The following is a 23,853-nucleotide window of genomic DNA, read 5'->3' as shown; positions in this document are numbered from 1 at the left end:
CTGACAAAAAAAAACAATCATTATAATGCAAAGAAATAACAATTTTATAAGAAATCAAATACATGGAAAAAATTATTAGGTTTTACCCTCAGTTCTAAAATTTTTTTTTTATAAAGGAGCCAGCATTTTAAACCTTGTTATAGAGGTTTATTCATTTCTTTTACTTTTTGTTCTTGGTTTAGATTTTATTCTAGTCAAGGATAAAGGGAAATCATGACTGCATTGAAGTGTTAAAATTATATCACTCACAGGTAAAGTGTCTCAGGTAAAATATATTTGTTTGTCAAATTTAATAACTGTGATTATGACAAGAAAATTCTAAAATAAAATGAAATGATAAAACTAGTTGAACATATAGCTTCCTATCTTTTTTTTTTGTAAAAATTTTCTCATGACTGTTTTGATGTTATACCTTTTAAATAATTCTATCAATTTAAGTTATTTTTTACATGTATTTTTTAGCAAGTGAATAATAAATGAATATCATCTTCTAATATAATGCAAACTTTCACAACGCCTGCCTTTTTCCATTGAAAAGGTGTTTCTCAAATTAATTTTCTAAAATCAAAATCGTTTAAACTTACTGCATTAAACATGATTTAACAAATGTTTAAGATGATCTTTAGGACTTATTCTACATAAAATTAAGGCAATTCAGTATTTCTCTATTGAATAAATACATGTATATTCAAAATATTCATTACAGAAAAATTTGATAATATTTTTGTTGTCATATAAACATATAACAATTTAATCAAGTTTCTGACAAAAAAAAACAAAAACAATCATTATAATGCAAAGAAATAACAATTTTATAAGAAATTAAAACACATGGAATAAAATTATTAGGGTTTACCCTCAGTTCTAATGACTTTTTTTTATAAAGGAGCCAATATTTTAAACCTTGTTATAGAGGTTTATTCATTTCTTTTACTTTTTGTTCTTGGTTAAGATTTTATTCATAAACTGGTCAGAGACATAATTATGAGAAAGTACACAATTTTCAAATAGATTATCTCTAAGTTGTTATGTCAATTTTACAAACAATTCTATCCTTTTTAGGAATTTTTATCCACCATTTTCTATTTCTAAATTATGACCACTAATACTTTACTGATTTAAGCATTTAAGTTTACTATTTTCCTCATAAGTTTTTATTTCATTTTCAAAAATATTCTTATTTTTTTTCTTAAAATTCATTTTTAATCAAGGGCTTTAAAGAATCTAATTCATTCAAGTCCCTGCAATTATTAACTTTATCTAAAAGGCCTGAGTTGAGTGAAATATTCTTTGCAAATGTATACCAAGAATATGTATCATGCATATGCCAGTCCTGCAGTTTCGACAATATAATACACAGAACAAAAAAGTGATTTAATTAATAGACCATAAAAATGTCACAATCTATATAGGAGTGTACTTTTTTTTTTCTGGAGACAAATTTTGCCTGTTAACTGACAAAATTAGCAAAACTGAAGATAACATATTTGATAAGTTTACAATTATTTCAAAAATCAAGACAATTTTTTCTTTAAATAATTTCTTTTCATAAGATTTACTTTATTCAGATCAATATAGAGATAAGAACATTTTTCATTATGATTAGCATATATCAAAATTTGATAATAACTAGGTAGCCATTTGGAAAATTTAAGTCTCCAGTGATTCTTCATGCACAACTCCAGTTTTGAGATTTGGAAAAATATAAAAGATAAACAAAAATAGTTTATTCCTATACCAGATAATGATATTTTTAGATTCTTTTTTATATAAAAGATAAACAAAAATAGTTTATTCCTATACCATATAATGATATTTTTAGTTTTCCTGAATAATAATCATGAAAATAGATTGTACAATTTTTTTTAACAAAAATTTATTGTAAAAGGATTGATATTCATGATATTGATAATTTTAATTAGTTCAGAAACAGGCTTGTTAAATTACTTGCTTCATGGTTCCTTTAAACATATCATTTGCATGAGTTATAAGTTATAATTAATTATAATTCATTTAGTAATGCAAACAAACAATTGAATACCATGTACATCACGTACAATAACTTTTTTTTACTGTAAAAATAATTATTAAAGCATTCTCTGTTTTGTTTTCAAATGCTAGTCAATAACTTTACTTATCTTTGAATTTTTGTCATTTCTACTCAAGATTCTTTCGAAGAAGAAATTAAAAGAATAAGAAGCAAAAAAACAAATAAAAATAACATTATAAAAAAAGGAAAATATGTAAATTTAAAGACAGAAAAATCAACAATTGATATGAATTAACAAAGACTAAAACAACATTCTATTCTACATTTTAAAGAAAAGGTGATATGTCAATTTGAGAAGAAACCTGAGTTACCTGTACAGGTAAATTTTAATGAAACATACAAGCTGAAAACTTTAACCCTGATTGATTTCAACGGGTAACATAATTAGATAAAACATTAACCTTTGTTTTATGACCCCAATAAATGGCCAACATCTCAAGATTGAATACCCCAATAAATGGCCAACATTCGATGGTGACCATACAAGAGGGTGGACATAACTAAGAGGAAGTCACAGGTTGTACTGTAGGTTTGGTCTGAATAGGTCTTATTTTGAATTAGCCATTGTTTTGGTCGTTCTACAATGATGTAGCTGACAACAAAAATGTTGCTAAATCATTTATTACTATTGATTCTTGTTTTAACGAGGATGCTGATGAGCGACAAGAATTCTATTTTGTAATCTTTCTAATTCTACCTGTGCTGTTACTTGAGCAATTAATGGGGAGTTATTCCAAGAGAAGATGTTACTTGAATAAGGTAATCCTGTATATAAGATAGAGACCATAATTTTGAATTTCATGAAATTCTTTTTTCTAAATTAAATTGTTTAGAAAAAGGTCTATCAACTGATGATGATATATGTGTCACTAAGGGATTCTTTAACAACAGAGACAGAATCATAGTAGAACAGGAGAACCATCCTGATCATTTTCTCCATAGTTCAAAACCACTATGAGGCATCGATTTAAGGAAAGTTATTGCAAAACAGATCTTTCAATAAATCTAGGATTGATTTCGTCTAGCTTAGATTCATAGGTGGCACTCAAAATAAAACAGCTGCAGGACTTATCAAATACGAATGTAAAGAGTATTAAACACCTTATGTTTTTTCAAACTATAGTCGAGGGCAGAAGAAAAATTGATAACACCAAAATTATGTTTTTAAACATTTATGTATTCGGTAAACATGAAGCCATACATGACCAATTCAAATTTAATTAAGGAAATACCAATAAATATCTGCATCCAGCTTCATGTTCCAACGAATTTGTACTATCCTCGGCATCTACACGTCTATGATCAGTAATACAGATCTAAATGAATAAAAATCTACTTAGAACATGAATACAATGAAAACAAGTACGACAGAACAGACGTATTAATACTTAATAAGTTTTAAATTGAAGTTTTGATTTTCATTGATAAATTGTGTTTTAATGACGTCGTTGAACACGAATACAAAGCTTTTTAAACTATAAACGTTTTTGGCTGTACATGTAAAAAAACTGATTTCATAAGGAATATCCTCAATTTTACGGTGATGTTGTTTACCGAACCAACAAATTTATATACGATCCGTGTAAACTTATCAATCCTTTAAATCAACTTATTCTAAAAGGTTACCAATTCACACTGTAATGACATATTTGAATATTATTTTTATTGGTATCAATATTGATTTTGTTATCAGTAAACTAAAATCATACGAATAGTTTTGTTATACACATATGCACTTAAACGGTACTACAATCTGTCGATCCTTTATTTTGGCATTGCACAATGTCATCTTTTTCTCTGAATGTTATTGACGTATTTAGACTAAATCCATTGGATGTTGGATGTTTACTGATTAATATTTTTGTCTTAGATACACGACTTTTTTTATTAGTTGTTATTGGCTTTGAACTAGCTGTCAGTAACTGCGAGTACTCTGAGATCTGTACTTAGTGTCCTTTTTGTTGTTAGGGATGAGCGATGGATATATACCCTGCCACGTCTGGTCTGTGTTTAAGTTTGACGTTTGTCTGCTTTGTATCGATCTAATAAGTTAAGCCTTTTTCAACTGATTTTTATGGTTTGTTCTTATGTTGTGCAGTTACACCACTGTCCCAGGTTAGGGGTAGGGTTGAGCGCTCACAAACATGTTTAACCCCGCCACATTCTGTATGTGCCTGTCACAAGTCCGGAGCATGTAGTTCGGTGGTTGTCGTTGGTTTATGTCTTGTCATATTTGTTCTTCGTATATTGTTTTGTTATAAATTAGGCCGTTAGTTTTTCTCAATTGAATTGTTTTATAATTTTCATGTTAGGGCCTTTTATAGCCGACTATACGGTATGGGTTTTTCTCATTGTAGAAGGCTGTACGGTTGCCTATAATTGCTTACATCCACTTTATTGAACGTTGGTGGATAGTTGTCTTAATGTTAATCATACCTCATCTCCTTATTTTTATATTTATTTTGAATAACCAAATCGCTATGCAATCTTAACTGAGTCACTTAATAGAAAGGATTTAGCAGATTTTTGTTAGAAGTGGTTTTGAGAAATTATTCTATTTTATACGATAAATCCCATTCAATAATTATCATCATCGGATGGAAAACATTACAGCACTAGTAGCATATAATTTCGATGGAAATCTTCTTTTTATCTGAAACTAATTGACTAATTTGAACCAAACATGGCGGAAACAATAAATGTGATGTCATGGCTGCCTCAGTCAGATTTGATTCTAATTGATCGGTTTAAAATCTTAAAACTTACAACTCCCGTTTAAACTTTGTGAGGCAAACGATCTGTTTCTAGGGGCCCCAAAATTCAATACAAATGTTTTTCTTTATTAATTAATCGTGGATCTGGCAGACATTCAGTTTACCTTCTGGCTATAGCCATTTGTCCAGTGGTACCTTGGTTGTTATTATCAGAAAGGCGACTCTTCAAAGTTTCTGTGTCTGTAACATTTCGGTTTAACGAGTATAGGTTGTTTGCCTGTTGTTCAATCTTCTACCTGTAGAGTCACAGAAATTTTTATAAAGGTTTAAACAAATCCTTTCATCTAAAACTACATGACAAAATTCAAATGTTTAATTACTGATGCCCGACAGACTAATATCTTATGAACCTCTGAAGGATGTTATTTTAATCTTTTCATCTAAAACTACATGACAAAATTCTAATATTTAAGTATTGATGCCCGACAGACTAATGTCTTTTGAACCTCTGAAGGATGTTATTTGGAATATTTGAAATACTTTTTGATTTTCGTATTTAAATGGCCTTGTCATACCTCCTCCTTTGTTAAACTTTGATGCCGATAGGAATTTTAAAAATGCAGCGAATAAAGATTAAAGTTTTCCTGGAAACCGTATGGGAAATCAGATCTTGATTTAACTTTTAATGATATGTTTCAATAAAGGCAACAGTAGTATACCGTTGTTCGAAATTCATAAATCGATTGAGAAAAAAACAAATCCGGGTTACAAACTAAAACTGAGGGAAACACATCAAATGTATATGACATACAGTAATTCTCTTTAGATAGAACTTATTAAGTCTTATAACGTTGAACAAGCAAAAAGTTGCTTCTCTCATGATTTATGAATTAAGCATACATTTTACAATTTTAACATTTGGGACTTAAATTCATTGTATCAAACAAAGTTTGGTCTCTATTGTCATTACACATCCAGGACTTTTAATCAACACGTTTTGATGTATACTTTTGTTAATCTCAGTTTGGACATTAAATGACATGTTTTAATCTGTAATGTTGGGTCCTCAATGGTTTTTAACTTCGTACCTTTGCTAGTTTTTTTTTACCATTTAACTGATGGGTCTTTTGTATACGAAACGCGCGTGTGGCGTCCAAATCATATGTCTGGTAACTTTGATGAGGTTTTTTACCTAGTTATGGACAATTTCTATTTGTCATGTCTTCTATAATCTCAAGTGTTAGTTTGTACCAGAGTTCCAGTCTCCAACTCGGTCAGTTAAACAGCCTGTTATCATACTTTAATGCTTTCGCATGATGTATGATCAGAGGCATCGCTCTACGCAGTGACATGAAGCCACCCAGTCCGGCCCTTGTTGCACACTGTCTACCTACTAGTATCATCAGTTCCCCAGTGACAGCTACTTTGGTCCTGATGAAAAAGGGGCAAAAAGATATAAGATAAGGATTCATTTCTTAACCAATTATAACCACACTTGACAGATATTTTCCTTTCAATGTCCCTAACAAGCGTGGTCTTAAGCAGGGTTTAAAGTTTACTTACTGTTGTTAGTTTGGTCATGATGAAAAGTATTATATGGTTATTATATAAAATTTCGCAAACCATTTCAAATAAAGGAAAATATATCCCTTAAGCAAATCTCTCATTCCTTCCCATTTCTCAGCATTATATACCATATGTCCATTCATATCGCCTTTACATTCAAATTTGGCTAAACTTTGGTTCTTTTTGGTTTAATCAGCTCATAAACGTTCAAGTAAGGTTTTGAATTTTGAAATATTTTGGTCTCGAACATGTTTCAATTATGACTCGTAGTTTCGCCAACTGAGAGACGAAGTCCCTAGGGGTTCTTTGTTTTCTAAAGAAATTAGAATGAATATATTTTCTATAATTATGTTCAATATGATAAATCTTATTTTCATTAAATGTACGGCTGAAATTTTTTTAAATGTTGTTCTTTTTCGATCTAAATTATATTGAATATCTATATTCCCAACCTGATTAGTAAGGTTAGAGCAGTTAAGGTTAGGGTTGTTTTCTGTTCTTTGGTCGGGTTGTTGACTCTTTGACATATTTCCCGTTTCCATTCTCAATTCTATTAAGAATGTCAAAACAGTGTTCCACTCTTTTATTTCTAGGATTCCACTTTATACTGCAAACTCATGATGTTTTGTATAAGAATCAACGATCTGTCTATAAAACAATGTGTGATTTGCTAAAAAGTTTACTTTCTATTGACAGGTTTAGTCTTTTGAAGATAATTTTCTAGTGTGCGCTTGTATCTCATATATCCCAGTGAACTTGAGATGAAGGATACTACCATGACTACAAGGTATACTTGTATTTTTTTTTTTTTGGTACTGATGACACAGACAGGAGGACGAATTCAAGTTAGAATCTATGACAGCATGACTGTTTCAATTTTCCAATTTTCAGCTTCTCATTTCTCAGCACTAATAAACCCTCTGACCCATTATATTGCGTTTATATATCACAACTAATACAGACTTTATTAACAAGGGCGTGCTCCTTACACAAAAACTGCTTGAACAGAGTTACGAGGAAGAACAACTGAAATCGACACGAAATAAGTTTTACAGTCACCATGACGAATTGGTTGATCGATACGATGTGTCAGTGTCTCAACTCACTAGCGACATGTTTTCGTTGTCTTGGATATTTAGATACCAACAGAGTCGTCTGATCTGTAATTTTACCGATTGTTTCCTTTTCTTGATTGTGACATTGTGACTGAGTGTGAACTCGCATTGCGGGTGATGCATGCATAGCAGGAGACACTTTACCTGTTGACACACCTGGTCTTGGTCTATTTGGAGTTTATGCAGATCAATCCGTTTTAGTTTGTTACCTTGATTTTTTATCTGTTTAATCCATTTGCAGAAAGTTGATGAGCCAAGATTATGTCAAAGAACGTCTCGTCCTTTTTCTAAAATAATTCATTGGAAGATACCAAGATCTTGTTGATAAATATTCCGTATTAACTTCACAAATAATACATGATGGTCTTGAAGTATAGATTCTAGGTACTGACGTTGTTTATCATCTTAAATACGTGTTATAGTACATTTTTATCTTTACTGTTTAGGCCATTTTTTGTTAATATACTTTAGGTGTGGCTAAGTACTTATACATCCCGCCATTGTGTTATTTTTATAGTTAATTTTGTTTTATTGTGCTATGGTCAATTTAGTACTCTTGTCTTTCATTTTAGCTATATACTTTGTCTATAGAGTGTCTACATACCTTTTTTTTTTTGTTGAAACAGTTTTTTGTTTTATAGTGATTAAAATTATATTACAATGTTGACTGCTGTACCCCAATTTTTGACTTTTTTACCTAGTATGACTGTTTGTTTTGCTCACACATCGTTGTCAATATAATGGAATTATATGCGACTGTCATACAAGTGAGAGGTTAAGCTAGCTATAAAACCAGGTTTAATCCACCATTTTCGACATAAGGAAACGCCTGTTACAAGTCAGGAATATGGCAGTTGTTTTCCATTCGTTTGGTGTGTTCGAGCTTTTGATTTTGCCATTTGATAAAGGACTTTCCGTTTTGAATTTTCCTTGGAGTTCTGTATTTTTGCTATTTTACTTTTTAATTGCATACAAGCGGTAACTGGTTCCCGGAAGTTTGGTAGTACATAAACAGGTACTTCTGATCCTAACAATATGCTAAATATGCCATCCTACTTCAATTTCATATAGAGTTTTTTATTTTCATTCTAAAAAAAAAAAATCAACAAGGGTTCTTAAGTGATCACAAGTCCTAAAACTTTCATTTGATACCAATATGATCGAGATATTTTACTTGTTTAAAAAGTTTTACGATTATGCAACTGAAGTGTTTTGATTAAAATATGAACTACTTTCTGATGTGTTTGAGCTTTTGATTTTGCCATTTGATAAGGGACTTTCCGTATTGAATTTTCCTTGAAGTTCGTTTTTTTTTTTGTAATTTACTTTTTATGAGATTTGGAGATTTGAGCATCGGTGAACTGTTGCCTAAATTTTAAACATGACAATTTTGAAATGGCATATTATTGACTTGAAAGAAATATCAATGCTTGTAATAACTAAGATTTTTTTACTATTTTGCCCGACTGTAAAAGCTATGAATTATCCTACCTCATATATCTAATAAAAAGCTATAACAAGGGTTTACGTTTTCATGATATGTACAGATATTGTTAATTCTAATAAATCGTAAAGCAGATAACTTCTGGTATCCAGTTACATCATTAGGGATACGAAGTTATCGAAATCATCCTTTGTTATATTATGAACATACAATACGTGAATGGTTACTTTAGTTATTGCTATTCCAGGTAAATAATAGGTGGAATACAACCCAATAGTCAATACATATGTGTTATAATGGCTTACTGATTATAAAATCTGAATAATTAAACATCACATTACTGTCATTGTAAACATAAAAGTCAGAAAACGTACAGCATTTCGATTTCTAACTTCAAATAAACACTTTCAACATTTGGTGAAAATTGGTATATGTATCGTTTAAAGAGTTCAATGTGAAAAAGACATTGTGGCATAGATGGAAAATGAAACGATAAGAACTTTGAATGAATTTAATAATGAAGTAAGGATAAAACTGTTAGCTCCATTGACCTATCTCCTTATACTAACAATTATTGGAATTCCGGGTAACATCTTTGTCATAGTCATTTTTCGGACGTACAAGAACAATGTTCACAGGACAATCATTTTGAATATAGCAATCATAGATTTTTTATTCTGTCTTATTGGAATACCATTTAACATTTGTAGAATTTTATTTTATTATACGTTCAAAATAACATGGATCTGCCAAATATTAGCGGGAGTTCTTGATTTTGGAATTATGTATTCTACACATTTATTGATGTTGATTGCATTCCATAGATACAGACAACTCTTCATGATGTTTAAACCACAAATAAACACAAGAAATGTCAAGTACTTCATCGTCTGTTGTTTTATCATAGGAATAGCTGTAGCAACTTTTCAGATTGCAGTTTTACAACCTCTGGAAGAAATTCAGCTTAGAAATAATATAACAGGAACTATTTGCGCCGTAACTTGGAAGCATTCCCCATTTTACTGGAAGGTGTACAATTTCTTTCTCACAGGTCTGTTTCTTTCTTACTCTGTTATTTTGTTTGTAATTTATGGTCGGATCGGAAGGAAAATTATCGTTCGACGTATTCGCGGATCAAAACAAAACTCTGGAATGAACGTTAATTCAATGCCAAGTGGTTTGTCGAATAAAATGACAAAGATTTCTTTTGCAGTCAGTATTGTCTTTATTCTAAGCTACTTGCCATTGTATATCAATGAACTTCTTTCAAAAGCAATAAATGAACCTGAACTTAAACCAATAGAATTAAGCGTTTTGAAGATAGTGGAAAGATCGTATATTCTAAACCATGTTGCAAATCCATTTATATATGCCTATTTTGACAAACGTTTCAGACAGAAACTGTTCAAAGTTCTCAAATCATGTTGTCTGGTGTGTGAAACCCGACATGAACATCAATGGAGAAACGATAGCGAAAACAATGTATATTCAGTTCAGACTTCAGAGATAATAGGCACAAAATTATGATGTATGTTTTCCGTATCTTTGGCAAGCACAAATGAATTATGTATTATTTTTTTCCGTATCTCTGGCAAGCACAAATTTATGATTTATGATCATTTTTCAGTATCGTTGGCAGGCACAAATTTATATTGTATGATATTTTTTCCGCATCTGTGGCAGGCACAAATTTATATTGTATGATATTTTTTCCGCATCTGTGGCAAGCACAAATTTATGATGTTTGATAGTTTTGCCGTTTATGTGGCTCGGAATATATCAACTTGTACATATTCAGACCCATCCGTTTGTATTTGTATTATATTTATTGTTTTATGATAATTGTATGATCTGCTGGACACATAGAAAAGCCAAGTAGTGAAATTCTATTTATAGTTTCGCATATTTTATCCAGCGATAACTCTAACGCTTTCTGAAGAAAACGGTAACAAGATAAACAGCATACGGGGAGATGATTCACATATGGGAAAGTGCTTGGTTATAAAAAGCAAAATAACTGTTCTATATTATACCAAATATCTTATCGACATGTAGCGAAAAAAGCTAAAATTAGAAACACAAGAAGGGGAAGAAAAATATCATCACAACAAATTTTAAAAGTCTTTCCACGGACAGGTGTCAAAAATCTAATTATATGATTTCAGGCCATATTGTTTTCAATCTGTATGGCTGAAATGCTTGAATCGTACTATTAACTGTAAATCAAACGTATGTAAAGATAACAGATGGTTAATCGTTTGTTTTGACTGGGAGTTGGTGACAAAAGACGACGTAACATATCGTTAAATACTGAAGTACTCCATATCCTGTTTGAATCGAATAGTTTAGTGAAATGCCTTTTGATTTGCTTTGATATTATGCTGAAATGTTTTTGAAATAAATAATGATTCACATCGGCAATCTATATCTTTATAAGGAACTCAAAAGAATTATATGTAAATATCAAAATAATCAGATAAATTCTAGCTCTTATTGATAGACAGTAATGTCAATATAGATTCTACCACTGCATCGAGTGTGATACGATATTCATCAACTCGAGACATTTAAATTTTAAAATTTAAAACGCGAGACTCGCCATGCGTTTTTTAAAAATAATTAAAATTTAACTGTCTAGAGTGAATAAACATCGTATTGCACTAGAATTTGTGGTTGAATCTTTTTCTCTAATTTTCATGCTTTTTTAACATTTCTCGATCGGTGTGAGAAAAACATTTCTTATCTCTAGAGAAAATTTTGTTTTCTACAAACTATTGATTGAAATTTAATTATAACGTCAAATTTTCTTGGTTTCTTATAAACTTCTTTTTGTGACGTCATGAAAAAGGTGACCATGCCTGATGAAGTCACATATAAAGAACACAACTTTCTGCAAATCTTGAAAACAAAAAGGATAAACTTTGTTTAGATATCGTCTAAAAGTCATTAGAGAATCAGATTTCACCACTATAACTCGTGTATAACGATATTTCTCCACTCTAAACAGTTAAATTTAAATAATTCAAAAAGCATGGCAAGCCTCGCGCTTTAAATATAAAAATTTAACTGTCACGGGTGGAGAAATATCGTAACACGCATGATGCAGTGGTGGAATATATATTTCTCTGATGATTTGAAGATGATATGCAGAAAACTTAATCCTTCTTTTCGAATGTTTGTAAAAAAAAGTGTTCTTTCTATGTGACGTCATCAGGCATGGACTTCTTTTTTCGTGACGTCACATAGGAATTTCAGAGAAAAGCAAGAAAATCTGACGTCATAATTGAATTTCGACCAATAAAGAACTGAGATCAAACGAACCATACGCTGATTATATAAAAATAATCAACAAGTCAGGAAAAGGATAAATCGGGTAAGATAAACTCATCATAAATGCAAGGATTGAAACCTTGTACGCCAGACGGGTGTTTCGACAACTAAAGACTCATCTGTAACTCTCGAATCAAAAAAAAGTTAAAAAGGCTAAATAAAGTACGAAGTTGAAGAGCATTGAGGACCCACTAATAAAAGAAACAGGTTTACCCGATTTTTTAAATTTTAGAATGTTTTAGGTTATCTTTGTTTTATATATTTGGCGCTCAAATTCCGATATTGTGAAGACATGTAATTGTCACAACCCTTGCACTTATGGTAATTTCCGAACTTTATAAAAAGGCTAATTGGATATTATACACAGACACAAAAAGGATATTAAAAAAAATGTATCAAACTTTAAAAAAATCGCAAAAGTACGATATTCCCCGAGTTCAATAGTGCAACTTATGGAATACTGGTCAAAATTATGGTACCAAGTTCTTGATGTCCATGGATGATACTCATTTGACAGTTTCCTTCTAGGAGTTCAACATTGACATCGTAGATAGAACGAGAGCAACGATTTTACCATTAAAGTCATGTACAGTGGCGTTTTCAACATGCATTTGAAATTATGCCACCAAGTTAATGGTATATTGAAAGAAAATTCCACCAATCAGAATTGAGGTCTCCGCACAGAGATTTAAAACTGACGAAGACGTAATTGAAAAAAATAATTATGATGTCAATGCGTTTAAAAAGCTAGGGACCGGTAGTTACTAAATATGTAGCAGGAATTGCATACCTAGGTTAAGTTAACCTTTGGTTTTTGGCATGTCGTTTAATATTTAGTTTTCTGTGATGTTTTGTATAATGTATTTTCTCCGTTTGTCATGGCGATGTATATCCTTCTACAGCATTTGATTATATATTGCTTTCTCGTTTGGAATGATGTTTTAGTAAACATTTCCAATTATTCGTTAGGTATGAACATACTACCGCCAATTATATCAAATCTAAGTTCATGATACTTTGGCACATCAATATCTTAATCAATTCATAACTAAATCGAACAAGTAAATGTCAATTCATGTCAAAACTATACCTTATCCTGACGTGTCCTAAAAAATCAACATACCTCTAATTGCAAATGAAAGCGCACTAGTTCCATGAAGTGTGGATCTATAAACACTGGTACTTCTGATCTGAGCAACAGGAGAAATATGTCCTTCTATTCTAACTTTATATATTTTATTTATTATTCAATAGAATCTTTTAACAAGGGTTCAACAGTGATCCAACGTCCTTAAACTTTCATTTGATACCAAGATTATCTAAATATTTTACTTATTGACAAAGTTACACGTATGAACTAGTTTGTTTAAAATGTGCAAGTTTTTTTAATGACCGGTCCCGGATAAGTGGTACTTTACCTGCTGTGGAGATTGAATAGATATAGATTTTTCCACTTTATTCTATCAAGCCACGCCTTTGATAGTTAAACCCCCTCTTCTGCCTGTTTTGCTGCCTTTTATTCTTGTTTGCTAATGCATGGTTGTACTCTGTTGCTTTTGTTTATGAAAATAAGGAGATGTGGTACATATTATAGGAATCTACTGTTGCGTGTAAAATCAATAATTGATTGCATCTACTGTGTAACTAGAGAAAGATTTAGAATTTGCGTTACTAATTTATTTAAATTGGAAAGTATGTTTGAGTTGTTATCATAATCAATAGTCATTTTCCTGGACCATTGTTTTAGAATTTTATGTTTTATTTCAGGGTTATACATGAGGTCTGTCAGCAGGCAATATACATATAAGCACTGTTCCATGTAAAGGGGAAGGTTAGCCGCCTGCAAACATGTTTAACCCCGCCTTATTCTGTTTGTATCTGTCCCGAGTAAGGTCACATATATTTGCTAACTTCTACGTTATTTTGTCTGTGGTAGATAGTTGTCTCATTGGCAATCATACCACATCTTCTTTTTTTATATTGATGTCCCTGAGAGAGCACAATGACTTAAAAAAATACTCTGCCTTAAGATATCACTACGATCTTACACAAACCAGTGAGACGCTTACATACTACAGAGACAACAATATCATCATTTGCCTCACTGCCTACTTTGGGTCCTCAATGCTCTTCAACGTCGTACATAATTTGACCTTTTTAACGTTTTTGATTCGAGAGTCACTGATGAGTCTTTTGTAGACGAAACGCGCATCTGGTGTACAAATTTCTAATACGGGTGTCTGTGTTGATTTTATTGTAAACATGCATGTTTAAAAAAAACATCATGGTGATGACTCGAACCCATCGAATGAAAAAATAAAAGGCTATAAGATATGTTAACCCAAACCACTTCAAGATATGTATACAAAGTCAGGAATAGGACAATTATATTCATGTGTTTAATTATGCTTTCCTGTTTTTGTAGGAATTTTGAATTTTAATTTTTATGATGACCTTTAGTTGAGTTATATGGTTATTTCCTTTCCTAGTCAAGTAATACTATTGCTTTATCAAAATATGAAATGCCAGACAACTTTCAAAATAAATCGTAAAAGAATATATAAAAGAATATACGTTAATAGCAAATCTGTCATATTACAAAGTTCTGAAAATTCTTCCATTCACTTGTTTTATGAAATTACAAGTTGATTAATTGATACAATATTAAAGGTATAATTTTTCCTATGATAGTTATGAGAATGATTCTATTTAACGTAAGGGGGTATTGCAGAATGATATAATATTGCTTTTGAACCATGCATTCAAGAACCAAAAACGTGAACTGTGAATAATGGGAAATAACACGACAGAAGTAAACACGTTAGAATAATTGATTAGTGAAATAAGGAGAAAGTCATTAATTTACCTATTGCTATTACCGTTATTGGAATTCTGCGAAATTTCTTTGTGATTATCATTTTAGCACTCACAAACGGGATGTTTACAGGACACTTATTGCTAATATGACATTTATTGACTTTTCAGGCAGTCTTATTGGAGTTCCTTTCAATATACTTAGAATTTTGTATCATTATACATTCAAAGCCACCTGTGTGTGTAAAATATTTGCTGGAGTGCTTGACTTTGGTATTCTACACATCCGTTGACGCTAATAGCATTGCATATATACAGACAAATTTATATGCATTTGAAATCACTTCTTTGAAGGAAAATTATATTCGGTGCAGTTTCAGGAAAAAAATTACTTTTTTTTGTTTGTTTTTGTATTGTTTTTGTTTTTTCTTCAGTTTTAAAAATATTTCATTATTAATCACCTGTTACATAAACCCTAACTTGTTCAGGGAAGAAACTAAGGTGGCCCTGCATTTTTACAGAATCTCAATTGTCGAGGAAAATGCAAACGAAAAAAAAAACAACTCCCATTATGAATAATCATATTGTATCTATATATTTATACATCACGCCATATGTAATCATTTGGAAAAAGTATCTATTCTATCTGTGTATATACATTTTTTTCTCATTAAAATTGCCTGTATATTTAACGATGTTTAACAGTGTTTCGATTTTAGTTGCGATTCATTTTGTAGCGGTTATATGTTTTATACACACGACATTTCATCGGAAAATCTTTATTTTCCCTCAAATTGCACCGATTGTAAGCTTGATTTTACCTGTTTTAGTCCTTCTTGACCCAGTACCAGAATATCCTACCTCAGATTAGGTAACATGTCGCAAAAATTATATACTCCGGAGTCAAAAGTCGGTTAGTAATTTCTTCATAGATACCAGGATTAAAATTTTGTACCACAGACGCGCGTTTCGTCTAGAAAAGAATCATCGGTGACGCTCAAATCAAAAAAATTAAAAAGGACAAATAAAGTGCGAAGTTGAAGAGCATTGAGTACCCGAAATTCCTTAAGGTTTAACCAAATACAGCTAAGGTAATCTATTCCTGGGGTAGAAAATCCTTAGTATTTCGAAAAATTCAAAGTATTGTAAACAGTTGATTTATAAAAATGACCATATCAATGATAATTCATGTCAACACAGAAGTGTCGACTATTGGGCTAGTGATACCCACGGGCAGGAAAGTCCACCTGTAGTGGCATTAACCCAGTGGTTGTAGATACCAGGATTGAAATAGACCCTCGTCCTTTTCAAATGGACATTATACGGCTATAAAACTATCAAAATTTAATCGCAAAACCGGTATAATCTATGACATATTTTTGTAATTTTATTTTCTTGAATTCAACACAATGCATGTTTAAACACCAACATCGAACAAATTGTCAAGCAATGACAACCTATTTGCTTAAATCATTTCTTCACATGCTCCGTTGGTGTACAATATTTACAATCTACACTCAGATTTTTAATTGAGTAGGAAAAAAATAAGACGTAGTATGATATTTTAGCACACATTATAGTGAAAATTAGTTACAAGATTAAAATTTGCCCTCGCAGGAACTTAACAAAAATTAACCTAATCAAAAGTTTCGTTTAATGATACTAACGTTTTTACAGTAAATATAAAGGTCCAGCTTTCTCGAAAATAAAGATTTTGTTTAAAATTTGCAACTTGAAGTTAATTACGGTAATACGTGTTGAGTGCTTCTAAATATGTATCGTATCATTGAACATTAACTTTTTAATGTAACTATTTATTTAACAATTGCAAATTATCGTTTTATTTAATTAGACTTTTTTTATGAATTAGCTGAATATCAGATTCTTTTCTTGTATTCTGTATGAATATATGAAATTGCTGCTCCACAATGTAGACGCAAGAATAATAAACGTATACCTTCTTTTTTCGTGTAACCTCGGAAACTTTCCCAATGCTTTGCAATAAGTTTAATTTTTTCCCTCGGTTTTGGTTTGTCACCCAGATTTGTTTCAGTTAAATCGATTTATGACTATTGAATAACGGTATACTACTGTTGCATTTATTTATGTTATTGATTGTAACTATAGTAAATTAAAGCTTTAAATTCATATATGAAAATACTTGATGACATGTTTATTGTTTTAATATTATAAAAATACAAACAGGCGATTAAGTTACCTAGCACGATCATTGATGCTACAATGTTCAATACAGCTGGGAATAACTACTTAATAAAAATTAAAATAACAAAAATACCGAACTCCGAGTAACATTCTAAACGGAAAGTCCCTAAGCAAATGGCAAAATCAAAAGCTCAAACACATCAAACGAATGGATAAAAACTTTCATATTCCTGACTTGGTACAGGTATTTTCTTATGTAGAAAATGGTGGATTAAATCTGGTTTTATAGCTAGCTAAACCTCTCACTTGTATGATGTTTCTAAAGCTTTTCATAAACTCATCTATAGAACTGAAATCAACACAATTGTTGTCACTAAAACGTAGGTAAAAATAGAATAGACACAATGAAAATTTTTATATCTTGGAGAATATAACAAATACACAAAAGAAAATTATGGACTTCACTCATATATGTTATGCTTCATTGATATTATTGGAAGCTATCTTCATTTATTTATCAAAAGTATGTTTATAGGAATAATCCTATACATTGAAATGATCATAGAACTGACATTTTGTTTTATTTTTTTTTTTTTATTTACAATATGTTTCTTAGTTCCCGAATTGCCTGAAATATTTTCTATTGCACTTTAGGAATCTATCATAATTAATCAAATTCTACCGGGAAAGTCTTAGACTTCGAATGATAATCAAACGTTTAACATGTTTACAGCCTTTGAAATGTGCCTAGGATAATTTATTGCCTTTTTATCATAAATATGAAAGAATATGGTATGCCCCTTAATTACTATGATATCACATAAGTTGTTGACGTAGTTCTATGCGACAAATATCAAATGATACAAATGGCCCCTTTTTTGGGTAAATAATACGATCTTCAGTTTAAAAGTTATTTTGAAAATTTGATTAAGATAGCCGTTAATTTGTTGTTTTCTTTGAAATTATGTATATACCAATTCTGTATACGTACATTGTGTAATATTCTGTGTGAGTTGATTTGGCTGAGATAGTCACCCTTTTTTTTTTTTTTTTTTTTAAAGTTTTGTAAATTTTAGATTTCTGGTATGGTCGTACATCATTTCTTCATCTATATTGTAATGGTGACACTTTACTGGTAACACCTTTGGTAGAATTAATTCTGTATGTGGGTCCTTCATTTCTGCATTCTTTATATTCTGAGATCATTTTTCTCCATTCTTTATATTGTTTTCCCATTGTTCTGTATTCTAGCCATTTCAATTGATATTTTATTGTATGTCTTTTTATGTTGTAATCTTATACCACTGTTTCAGGTTATGATGAAGGTTGGCGCCTGTTCAAACGTTTAAAGCCGCTGCATTTTTATGCATCTGTCAGGAGCCTGTTGTTCAGTGGTTGTCGTTTGTTGGTGTGGTTCATAAGTGTGTCTCGTTTCTCGTTTTTTATATAGTTTAGACCGTTGGTTTTCCTGTTTGAATTGTTTTACACTGGTCTTTTTAGAGCCCTTTAGATTGCTTTTCGGTGTGAGCCAAGGCATCGTGTTGAAGACCGTTCTTTGAGCTAAAATTGTTTACTTTTTACACATTGTGACTTGGATGGAGAGTTGTCTCATTGGCACTCATACCACATCTTCTTATTTATATTTATATTCTAACACATACCGGAGAAACCAGGCATTACATTAATCTGTGTCTATACAAAATGTTCAACCTTTAAACAATTACCATAGCGGCGCTTCTACGATACTTGTGTAATTTAGGTATCCCGTAGAGGGATTTCAACTGTTAAATAAATTTCAAATTATCATAAACAAGGTTCATACACAACTACGTGCTATCTTTAATACACCACTTTTATTAGAATTTGATATTTTCCCTTTATAGTGGAACAACACATAAAAACTACAAAGACTGTAAAGAGGAAAATATATCTTTTGAAGAAAATAATTTATGACTCGGATTTATTTCAAACTACAAATCCTAAAGACTTTGTAGCAATTAAAAAAAAAATCATTGTGATGAAAACCGAATAACAATGGTACTTTGCGAATCAAATGAAACAAGATATTTCTATCTAATTAATGTAATTTTGACATATTGACTTTTAACAATGGTGTTAAATTGAGATTTACTGTTGCTGTTACATCATGATATCTATTTGTTATTAGGTCGTCCCCTCTTTCCATGGAAAAATCTTCTAATTTCATTCTGATTATTTGTTTTTTTTATTCCGCCACTTTTGTGTCTGAAATGTTGCCATTGTTTCGCAACATGTCGATGAGATATTTGGTACATGTGTATATGATATCAAACAGTTATTGTGATTTTGAAACTTTTTAACCGAACACTTTTCCATAAAAGAGTTATTTCCTCGTATTTCTTGTTTGGTTTTCTTGTTAAAGCGTGAAGGTAAATTCAGAAAAGCGCTTCGGAAGCATGAAGGTATTAAACGTGTTGTTTTCAATTTTTTACATCACTGGGTCGATACCTCTGCTGGTGGACTATCAGTCACCGAGGGTATCATCAGCTCAGTAGTCAGTACTTTGGTACTGACATGATTTATAACAAACTTTTCTAAAATTGTCCGTTTATAAATTTTGAAATTATAAAGAAACTAAGGTTTCAACTCCCCCAGGCAAAGTTGACCTTAGATAAATTTGGCTATTTGTTTTAGGTATTTTTGTTACATAGCTCTTCAACTGTTTCGGTACTTATACATCCCTCGGATTTCAAATGCTGTCATTGAGCGTTCCTGATGAAGGTAAATCCAGAAAAGCGCTTCGGACGCATGAAGTTATTAAACGTGTTGTTTTCAATTTTTTATAGCTTGAAGCGGTATTAAAAGGCAAATTTATAAATTTTAAAAATGTTTAATGTAAATGATCATCCTCAATTTCCATTCAGAAGGTGTGAAACGACTGACAAAAACGTAACGTCCATTAAAACTAGATTAAAACGTAAATTTTCGACTCGTTGAGTTTTTGTGTGTATGACAAAAATCATATTCTGATGAACTTACCGCTAAGTTTATTCCAATACGTCTCTCACATGTGCAGCATCGGTTGATGACGAAAATGGCGGTCACGTCAAACCATTATAGCAGTTGAAGGCCAACACTGACAGATTCCGTCCGCAAGAGAAATAAACAGCAAGTATCAAGCAATTATAACAAGACAAGGATAGCATTAGGAAATCAGTGGAACCTTTGGAATAGAATTAAAGACTCTCCGAACTTCCAGAATCACGCCGATGTGGCACGAGTTCTACTGGGTAGGTAATTATTAAGAAAAACGTGTTAATTCAATCTTAAATACATGAAAAGACGCATTTGCGGTAAATTTTAAGTTAAGTTTCAATGTTTAACAAATTGAGATGGTGTTATTCAATGATTACATTATAAGATGCAAGACAAGATAAATGTAAACAAACGATGATTTTGTAAGGACTCAAGAAGGAGAAAACGAGTAGCAAAATGAATTTTATCAGTGAATTAACTAAGTATCCAATACTTTTATCATTTTATGACTTTCTCTGAACATGTATATGAACATAATTGCAATTTCAAAATCTGATAAGGAGAAAATAATCCATATGGCAAATTGATCTGATTGGACTTAAGTTATAGTTACATGTGTTGAACAGTGGAGTTGAACGAGCTTTGCAGTATAAATAACATATATACCGATTTATTACATTATTTTGTATGCCAACAACATTGTCAATCAATAGCTCTTTGAAACGTTCTCTTGTATATATAGAGAGCCCTTATAGAAGTTATAAGTTTGTTACTTTTAACTTACAAAACTTTCCTCTTTCCAGGCGTCACGCTATTTGGGTTTTAATGGTAGATCTTTGAATGTTTCTGTTTTAAATCTATTAATTTTTTTTTCACAAATGTTCGTTTTTTCAGGATGATCTGTTAAATTTGGACTGAATCTGTTCGGTTACATATTATAATTATAAGAGTTTTGTAATCCTTTTTTTGTGTTTGACATGAGTGGTATTTTAGGTAACTCATAAACCGTACGTCATAGAGACCTAGGGGCTTTCAATATACGATCCTTGGTTAAGAAGCAGAAATTGAAGTGAAGATGATCTTATAGATTTTAAACTTGTTATCGTAAATCCTCAGACACCGTTACAGTTATCGACAACAGGTTTTTGTCAAATTGTAAGTTACGACATGACGCTACGTCAATACATTTGGGTCGAGGTGCTCTGCTGATTTTTTTAATAGTACTGTTCTCCCCTTATATATTCAAAATCACCTTTTGGTAGTATAACTTCTTAACCATACAAATTATGTACCTTGGGTCTTTTGGGATTAAAGACATGACATTTGACCTTGAAATTGAAGTCAAGGTTAAAATTATATGGTCTATCTAGATTTGATCTTTGCTATAACTTTATACTGGTATATCAAAAAAGTAAGGTCTTTCACATCAACTGGATGACATATGACCTGAAAACAGATCAAGCGGAAGCGACCTTGTGTAAACTGGGAGTGGCAATTTTTTCACTAATTTCATGTTAAACAACATAGAAACCATATATATTTCAGAATCAGTGTGAATCAATCTTTCACATGAACAGAAGTGACATTTTGTAAACCAGAATTAGCAAATTTTATTGGAAGAAGTATATGGAAATCAAATTATTTTTATCGAATCAGCTATTATATGACAACAGAAGTGGCATTTTGTACACCGGAAGTAGCCAAATATATCACCATTATCTCAAGAAAAAGTATATAGAAACCATATATTTTTCGAAGCATTGTAATAAAAGCCATCATATGACATCAGAAGTGACATTTTGTGCTCCAGAAGTAGTCAATTATCTCCCTCTTTTTAAAGGGAAATTTATAAGAAGCCATTTATTTTTGGAATCAGTGAAAAGTGAAAAGCTATTAGATGACACCGGAAGTGACTGATGTATACCGGAAGTAGCTGATCATTTCCCTTATTTTAAAGAATAGACTATATTTTTCCCATCTGTGTAATCTTCGGGCACCGTCGTTTTTGTTTCAAAGATTATTTTTCATAATTAAAAAACGTTTTTACATATCTGTATAAAAGTTTTTGAAAAGGAATTATTAACATGGGCGCTGAAAAGACCTTCAACTATTCTCTGAAAATGTTTTTATTCTAATTTCATTTTTGTTTTGTCATTAATATAACTCAGTTCTACAAATTGCAGATCTAACCTTATTGGGGAACTTCACACGAAGAATATGTAGTGAGTATGTGAAACCACGATGGAGAAAGTTTCCACATCTTCAGACGTACATATAGACAATATTTTTTATAATAATTTGTTTTTAAATGATGCGAATGTTTGATACAACCAAGGAAATGTACAACGACGGAAATTGAATTAAAAGTAGCCTCAGGAGTCCCACAAGGGACTGCACTTATGTCACATAAATGATCTCCAGGACACTGTAAATTCTTCAGTACGGTTGTTCGCTGATGACCGTTTGCTATATAGAACCATCAAAATAGAAAAAAGACAACAAACTACTGCAAGAGGATCCAGCAACCCTAGAGGAATGGGCAAATAAATGGGGAATGCAATTTAATGTCAAAAATACAACATCTTAAGCATTTAAGACAAAATCCAGAGATTTTATACATTCAATGGTCATATTCTCCAACAAGTCCAGAAAAACCTATACCTAGTAGTGCAAATGTCAAAAGATTCGAAGTTGACCACACACATAACAAATGTAGCAAAAAAAGCAAATTCAACCCTGGGTTTTCTGAGAATGTACCTAAGATACTGTCCACAGGAATGTAAGAAAACTGCTTACATTTTACTAGTATGTCCAACGATGGAATATACAGCTACAGTATGGAACCATACAGTGCAGCAGATGCCATTAAGCTAGAAAGAATACAACGACAAGCAGCAAGGTCCATAACAGGCGACTACAATACAAGAGAAAATGGATGCATATAAAACATGCTTGTCATACTAGGACTACAAGAACTACAACATAGAAGTACGAGCCAAAAGCTTATATTTTTGTACAAGGTGGTTGAAGGGCTAGTTCCTGCTACTAATCTAGACGAATTCTTAAAATCAACAAGACCAAGAAGAACCATCACAGCCAAAAGGTCCAATAACTATTGTAGAAAAATAAGTGAGAAACAATACTAGGTGTTTTGACACACAAACTAGTAGAACACCACAATATGCCAACTCATTCTTTGTGTCTACGATAATCGACTGGAACCATCTAGAAGACAAAGTTGTGCGCGCAACAAGCGTAGAGCTTTAAATCTGCTCTCATGAACTGTCAATACATAGACGGCGCCTTCATCCCATTGTATAAAAGCCAGTATTGGTTCCTACGACGTTGAAATACAGATAAAGATTTTTAACAGAGGTTTCCAAACATAACTTTTACACAGAATGAAGTTTCGAAAGGAGTAGTTAATAAAGCTTCTTGCAGATGTGATGAATACCCAACGGCTTTTGTATAAATAGGTCTTTAATAGAGACATCATGTAGAGTAGGTGATGTAAAATAACGACGTGTGTTTGCCGAGAAGGAGAGTTAAAAAAGTATTCTTTTTCACCGAGCTGCATAAAAATATCAATTCATTACGGATATACAATGGATAAACAACATTTATAACAAAAATATGTGTCAA

The sequence above is a fragment of the Mytilus californianus genome, unplaced genomic scaffold (genome assembly GCF_021869535.1).
Source record: "Mytilus californianus isolate M0D057914Y unplaced genomic scaffold, xbMytCali1.0.p SCAF_10, whole genome shotgun sequence".
Taxonomy (NCBI): Eukaryota; Metazoa; Mollusca; class Bivalvia; order Mytilida; family Mytilidae; genus Mytilus; species Mytilus californianus.
The sequence above is the reverse complement of the archived record's forward strand: the minus strand, read 5'-3'. Positions refer to the sequence as shown.